This window comes from Pinus tabuliformis, chromosome 4_2, assembly GCF_031772625.1.
Source record: "Pinus tabuliformis cultivar Carrire ecotype Pingquan chromosome 4_2, CPIR1, whole genome shotgun sequence".
In the NCBI taxonomy this organism is placed as follows: Eukaryota; Viridiplantae; Streptophyta; class Pinopsida; order Pinales; family Pinaceae; genus Pinus; species Pinus tabuliformis.
The window spans coordinates 652905943-652914188 of record NC_142304.1 but is presented as its reverse complement, the minus strand read 5'-3'; the positions used below and the strand labels follow the sequence as shown (position 1 = coordinate 652914188).

The window sequence follows — 8246 nt, the reverse complement described above, 5'->3', positions numbered from 1 at the left end:
CCGTGAGGAGAAAAAATAGTATCACAATAGGACCATATGTTGACATTGGCTCGGTCGTATCCCTTCTTGATAATCATCTTTGCCGAAATGTATGTCGGTGTGGTGCAGACCATGTGGACAAGGTTGTCATGTCTGAACTGCTTCGGCATTACACTGAGGCTGAAGACAATGACCTTCATATCGCCATTTTCGTCTAATAACAAGTTCTCTGGCTTGAAATCCCTACTTCAAATCTTGGTGATACACAACTCGACTGTGGCAGAAATCAACCACACTAATCAGTTGTTGAGGAGCTCACCACTAAAGTTCATGAGTTCATAGAAGACGACTTTACCTATGCGAATCAAATATTAGTCTTCAACGAATTCGTAACTATTTTATCCTGATCGAACGGTTCAACCTTTCTCAATCGTCTAACATATAATCTTACAGCGCATAATGATGACAATTGGAAAGGAGGGTTGTTGATTTCAAAGGGGAACACCTTACTGTGTAGATATATACATAATTGACATTAAAATAATTTACATAACATGTACATTCAAATTAATTTTTTTATTATTATTAGTAATGTATTTTTAAGTATATGTCAATATTGTATTAAAATATTTTATTGATAACCCACATTGGTTATTATTTTTATATAAAACATTAAAATATTTTAATTTAACAATTTTATGGACATAAATTAGTTAACATAGATATTCAAATAGTTTATTTAAATCTCTTGTCCAAATATTTTTGAAAACACTTTTTTTTTTACATATTTTTTTTATTATAGCCAACATTTTTTTTCTATTTATAAGATAATCTTTATTTTTATTTTAAAGGGAACAAACCACTGATAAACTTACACATCCCCTCACTATGGGCTGTAGAATGAGGCTCTGGGCTCAATAAATAATGTTAGTTAATAATATTTCTTAATTTTTGGTGATGACATTCAACAATATAATATTTTAATATTTGTTTTATTTTTGTAATGACTTTTTGTTTTTGTTAATTTTTTTCTTTAATTAAACTATATCTAATATAAGTGGTAGGTACTAGCTATTTTTAGCCCTTGTTTTTAAAAGGGTAATTACAAACTCAATCTGGCCCACTAGGGGAATACCGAACTAATTTTCCCTAAATTAGGCGGGCCATTAATCGAAAACATTTAATAGTAAAAAACAATAAAATAAAAAAACCCTAAAAGCTCTAGGTTTGGGTTATGTGGGTTATTTTAACTAGAGTTAAGAAAAAATAATTTAAAAAAAGCAACAAAAAACCCATGCCATGGTTATTTGGGTAATCAAACAGGGATAAATATATGGAATCATTGCCCTTGCCTCATATCGCTCATCTCATATTGTTCACGCAAAAGTTCGTTCATACGTTCTCGCGTTCTCTTCGCTTATACACACAGAAATTCAGTCCTTTCCTTTTAGTCAGATAATCTTTTATTCGGATCATCCATTAGTTGGGGAGTCATGGCCTCGGAAAGCAAGGTGACTTTGAAGAGCTTAGATGACAAATTGTTTGATGTCACTGAGGCTGTGGAATTTGAATCTCAAACCATTAAGTACATTATCGAGGACACTGGCACCGCCAATGCTATTCCGCTGCCAAACGTTTCTATTAAGATACTTTCGAACGTCATCGAATACTACAAGTACCATGTCGGGGCTCAGAAGCACGCACATGAGAAATCGGCCATTTCCGAGGACGAAATCAAGACTTGGGATCAAGAATTCGTTAAAGTCGATCAGGCCACTTATCCCAGTATTTTGCTAGAAACCCTTATTTAATTAGGAATTTGATGGTTTGGTATTCTTTGAATCAAACTAACCTTTTTTCTTATTTTTTGTTTTCAGGGGTCTAATCTACTTGAATTTCCCCAACCAAATGGCTTGGAACTTCATAGGACAGTTACCGATGGCTTCTCCAATCAATCAATGAACCATAAACTAATTGTTTTTGTTTTGTAAATTATGTTCTTTCTTAGATGCTAGAAATCTAAAAAATGAGTGCGCTGAGTTTAGAGTATTATTACACGAATGCGCTCAGTTTAGAGTATTATTGAATGAATGAATGGCTTCCAACTGTGTGGCATGCTTGTATATTTTCTGTAAATGTGTTAGAAAACCTGCACAGATGAATCTAGCTAGTAAAGGTTAAACACAGATCTTTGCAAAGCAAAAACACTAAAAGAAAATCGAAAGAAGAAAAGAATGATACATTCGAAAATATGTTACAATGCTCATGATATAGCATCACTGGGTGAAGATCCCAAGGTAATGCACTATAGTGGTGATCAATGAGAAGACTCAACACCTACAACAAGTTCCGGCGATAACTAGTCAGTTGCGAAGTTAAAGAAGGAGCAAATCAAGGAGTAAATTATGCAAAAGGAATCTTGCATGCTCTATCTAAGAGTCTGCATGTAGGGGTGTAGTAGTTCCAACATGCAAAAGGAATCTTGCATGTAGTCCTATGCTCTAACTAAGAGTCTGCATGTCGGTGTGTAGTAGTTCCAACACCCCCCCTGAACACCACTATGGGGAAAAATAGAAAATGGGCCCTGGCAACTAAGGCCAAAGGTCACCCAAAATATAGTGCAACTTGTACTAAAATTGAGGAAAGAGGTAAAACCTCGTGGGAAAAACTCCCCCTCAAAATACAATGTAATCAAAAGAAAAGAGGAAGAAAAATACAGTTTCTAAGCAATCGTGTCCTTCACTCCAAGACGATCGCGCAAAGATCGAAACTTCTGCTCAATGAATGTCTTGGTGAAGATGTCTGCAGTCTGTTCTGCTGAAGGACAGAACTGCAAATCAATCACCTGATCATGTACTATATCTCTGATGTAGTGCATATGGATCTCTATGTGCTTCATCCACAGCTGCTGTACTGGATCCCTGCAAAGTTTGAGAGTGCTCTGGTTGTCACACCAGATGACAATGGGCTGGTGGAACTGGACGCCCAACTCAATGAGGAAGTGTTGTAGCCACAGAGCCTAAATGGTGATGTTCACTACTCCTCATTACTCAACCTCAACTGAAGAGAGAGCAATAGCAGCGTGCTTCTTGCTCGACCAATAAATAGAGCCAGATCCTAGACTAAGTGAATATCTAGAGGTGGACTTGCGATCAATGTTGTCTCCCGCCCAATCAGAATCTGTGAAGCCAAGGAGATTCAATGTAGTGCCTTCTGCATAGTGAATCCTGAAGGTGATGGTGCCCTGCACATATCGGAGGATGCGGTTGGCAGCATTCCAGTGTAGCTCATGCGGCTCCTGCATGTATCTGGAAACTGCCCCTACTGAATATAAGAGATCTGGTCTGGAGTGGGTGAGGTACAATAAGCTCCCCACGAGCTGTTGGTAGAGAGTGCTGTCAACTAATGGAGTGTCACCTCCATCCTAAAGGTGGACCCCAGACAAAAAAGGAGTCGGTGCTAGCTTGCAGTCAGTCATGCGAAATCTCTCGAGGAGATCCCATGCATACTTAGCCTGAGAGAGTTTGATGCCTGTGGAATTCTGGCTGATCTCAAGACCAAGAAAGAAGTGTAATGGACCCATGTCCGTCATCAAGAACCTATCATGCAAGGCCCTCATGACTGTAGAAATGGCTGAAGCCGAGCTGCCAGTGATTAGGAGATCATTTATATACAAAACTAAGATAAGAAGAGAATCATGTGTCCTAAGCATGTAAACATTCCGATCAGACTTAAATCTTTCAAAGTTTTATGATAAGAGAAAATAATCCATCTTCGCGTACCAAGCTCTCGAGGCCTGCTTAAGGCCGTAGAGAGATTTCTTCAGTTTGCAGACTAAATATGAATCCTAAATGAAACCATGTGGCTGCTCCATGTAGATCTCCTTAGATAGGTCTCCGTGAAGAAAGGCATTCTTCACATCCATCTGATGTACTTCCCACCACTGGGCAGCCGCAATGGGAAGTGTAAGGCGTATGGAATCCATCTTTGCTACTGGAGCAAAGGTCTCGTCATAATCGATACCATGCACTTGTTGGAAGCCTTTGGCTACTAGCCTTGCTTTCCGTCTGGTGATTTTCCCATCTGCAGCACTCTTGGTCCTGTAGATCCATTTGCATTGGACAAGTTTCCTTCCTGAAGGAAGGTGGACCAGATCCCAAGTCTGGTTCTCGAGGAGGGAGTTATACTCCTCCTCCATGGAAAACTCCCAATATGGATACCTAGCAGCCTCAGCATAAGATTGTGGATCAGAAGACTAAACCAAATGACAATGCCAAGAGGGCGGTGGTTCAGTGGCAGTGAGGACAAGAGGAGGCTCAATAAACTCTGAGCTAGTCCTCTGCAAATCAGAATTATCCCCCACAAGACCATTTCTAGCAGCTGGTTGGTTTTGTGCATATATCTGACGTAAGCTCCTTGTTCTCTGATTTATGACAGGGGAATATGATTCACTGTTGAAAGCCCGATCTGGGCTTGGATGTGGATCATCATTTGCATGCACTAGATTTGTATATGAAGACTCTGTCTTTGCATCTGCATGCTCTTCCTCGACATCTACATGATCTATATCTGCATCTGAGTGCACTGAGTCATCATCTCGGACATGAGGTAGATAAAAAGTGTCTGCATGCGGCGCTTGAGGTGCATGCAAGAGACATTCCTCAGATTTGACACTTCGCTCAATGATGAGCTTGTCCGTAGAGGGAATCAGGAGTCGAGATCCCTTCACACCATCAGGGTATCCAACAAAGATGCACTCAATGCTTTGTGGATCAAGAGCTTTCCTCTTTTCAGAGGGGATCCGGGCCCATGCCCGAGAGCCGAAAACACGGAGTTGAGTGACCTTTGGTTTAGTGCCGCTCCAAGCCTCAAAAGGGGTCTGATCCTTGACAGACCTATGAGGAGATATGTTCTGGATGTAGTTAGCACAATTAAGTGCTTTGGCCCAGAGCTTATGAGGCAGTGACTTGGCATGGAACATGCAGGAAGGCATCTCTTTGAGAGATCGGTTCTTTCTCTCAGCAACTCCGTTCTACTGTGGAGTGTATGGAACTGTGTATTGCAACTGTATGCCAGACTGAAGGCAAAGGTTTTGAAGTGCTACGTTAACATATTGCCCCCCATTGTTTGTACAAAGGGCTTTGATCTTTCTCTCTGACTGTGTCTCAACTAGTGCTTTGAAATCTTCAAAGTGCTCAAAAACTTCAGATTTGTTCCTCAGAAGATACACCCAAGTATACCGAGAGAAATCATCAATAAATGTAAGCACATACCTTGCTTTGTTGATGGAAGGATGAGGGAAAGGCCCCATGAGATCACTATGGATCAGATCTAGAGGAGAGGATGCTCTGTGAGTCTTGTCGGTGTCAAACTTTTCCCTAGGATGTTTGCCAAGAACACACCCTTCACAAACTCCTTTGGAGAAACTGATATTTGGCAAGCCTTCCACCATTTCATTCTTGCTTAGCTACTACATATACCTGTAATTTAAGTTACCAAACCTCTCGTGCCAAATCCTACTACTATCATTAGCATGTGTAAGCAATAAGGAGGATTCAGATTCAATAAATTCAGAAAATGTATACAGTCTGGTTCCATTGTTTACCTCACCAGTTGCAATTTTGGCGCTGCTATGTAGATCATATATGTTCACTACATCTGGAGTGAATTCCACTCTCCTTCCGATGCCAGAATGAGTGATCTGATAAACTGAAAGCAGGTTTACCGAAATTTTTGGAACATGAAGCACATCTTCAAAGCTTCCGTGTAAAAGTTCCACTCTACCTTTTCCGGTGACCTCAATAGGTGAGTCATCTCCCATGAGGATGGGAGGTCCTTTGCATGCATCTAAAGAGAAATAGACTTCCTTTGTAGCAGCCATATGATGTGATGCACAAGAATCTATAATCCATGCATTAGGAGAAGAATTAATTGCAGCTAAAGCATGAAAATTGTTACCTTTACCGTGTGGCGGATCCTCATTTTTCTTCTTGGCGCCCTGAGGGATGTGGTCCCCAAGGTTGTGCTTCTGAAGGATTTCTACCATTTGGTCAATTTGTTTCTTCATGCAAGAGGATTCTAGATGGAATCCTCTCTGACAGTAGGTGCATTTGTTTCCTTTCTTCCCTTTCTCATTTCTCGAGCCGGAGGAGTCATTGAAGGGCTTGGTGTACCCTTCCTTCTTTGGATGGGAATGTGCTTTTCCTTTGTCTTTTTGCTGCTGATTTTTCTGATTTGAATTAGATCTGTGATTTTTATTGTGGCTGCCATCATGCACAGCAAGTGCATGTGCTTTTGGAGGTTTGATTTTCCCCATGCCAATGAGTTTATCTTGCTAAAAAATAAGGGACTCCATAAATTCTTTGAGAGAAGGCATAGTGTAGGATTTACCTATTGCAAGCCTTACTGAATGAAATGTAGACACAAATTCAGAGTATTTTGGTCCAAGCTTTGACATAATAGAGAGAACTTGGCGACTCTCCTCCTTATTGCACAGATTTTACTTAAAAAAAAAATGAGATTCTTCTCCCAACATAATGCATATGAAATTACATGATTCTCGTCTAATATATCTTATCTTACAAAAACCATTTATTATTTTTTAAACAATTTTATTTTTCATTTAAACCTAATATTTCCAATTAATGCCAAATTACGTTACATGCCTCAGTGTACCAACCATTTATAATTTTTTGAACGGATTTGTATTCTAAAGACAGAAAAATAAATGATGTAATAAATATGACAAATTTAATGTATTTCTTCTCTTTACTATAGATTACCAGAATGGGCTTAATCATTAACGATACATGTCTTTAGTCCTAACGTATCATATGTTTAAATATACAGAGATAAAACGTATGTCTCGGTCATATCTCTGAGTGAAAGTGAATCCCATGGGCTCCTTCAAAAAAAAACACAAGAGGTTCATGCACCGATTAATTTCTTTTATATTATCTTATTAATCTTAAACAAATATATCTTTTGTTTTTGTTTTATTTCTAAATGTAACAAAAATTTATTAAGATTTATTTAGTGAACTTCGTAGATATCACTTGTGTTAGTGGTATATTAAGCAATATTATTAATTTGACTAGATATTGAAAAATATCTTTAAAAATAACATTACTTAACCCTCTATCAATATGAAACTAATACAGTTTCCCAATTTAAAACACTTCTACTTTACTAGATATTATAAGTTTCCATTTCTTCATAAATTGTTTTATAGCCTTTTATTATATTTTTTCATTATCTTTAAACTCCATTTTTTATATATATTAATATAAAAATATTTTACTCCCTATATGTCCCCCATAAAACCTCCGTGTATGATATTAATTCACTGTTACAAATTTACATCTTGAACTTGCTTCTAATCAGCATCATACTGTTACACATGCACACGTTGAGGTTGCTGCTAATCAGACGCATACCAGGCCAGTCGTTATTCGTCGAAGAATATAGTATGTCTTGCCTGTATGTGCTTTTTTGCATTGAGAAAGTTTCCATTCTTGCAAATGGAACAAAGAAATATGTTGTATCCATGATGACAACCATGTTAGAAAAAGGAACAATGTATTGGTCATTTCATGTAACTAACTTCTTTTCTCTCATTTGAATAAACAAAAACAAAAAACTCCAAATTTAACATTTTGTTTGAATTTTGGTTTTTTATTTATAAAAAACTGTTGCTAACATTTTCTTCCGTTGCGTTGAAATCTCTGTACGTTGCCAGTGTTGGTGCCAGTGATTTCGTATAGAATTCCTTATAAGGCAGTTCGCTGTGGAAAAGTGAGTGTTTACTTAGGTAGGAAAATGGAGTCCCCTTTTTGGTGCAGTTAGATATCTGATTTATAAATGTTTTTCCAGTTATTCGTTTGAACATTCTTATGAAGATTTGTGTTATCAATTTTTCTCTTAGTATCATCTATCAGTTTAGGCAAAGACAAAGACCAGTGATTCACAAGCAGACTATCTTCTAGTTGTTCGTTTGAATATTTTCATGAAGATGTGTGTTATCCATTTTTATCTGAGAAGCATCTATCGATGCAGGTAAACGTAATTTTTATCTGAGCAGCATTTATCAATTCAGGTAAAGGTAAAGACCAGTGATTCACAAGATAAAATGTGAACAGATTTGAAAAGAAAGAGATGTAGCTCTCAGGTGTGGCCTGCACCTGGGGACTACATTCACAAAACTTGAGAGATCACTCTCGTCCGCTCTCTATATTCCAATTAATCAAAGATTACATCATTAAATACAA

At 38.0% G+C, this 8246-nt stretch overlaps 1 pseudogene; it reads left to right on the top strand.

Annotated features, from left to right (window-relative positions):
- The first annotated feature begins 1472 nt into the window (after window positions 1-1472).
- Window positions 1473-1790, top strand: LOC149171074 (SKP1-like protein 1B pseudogene; annotated as a pseudogene).
- Window positions 1791-8246: the final 6456 nt, after the last annotated feature.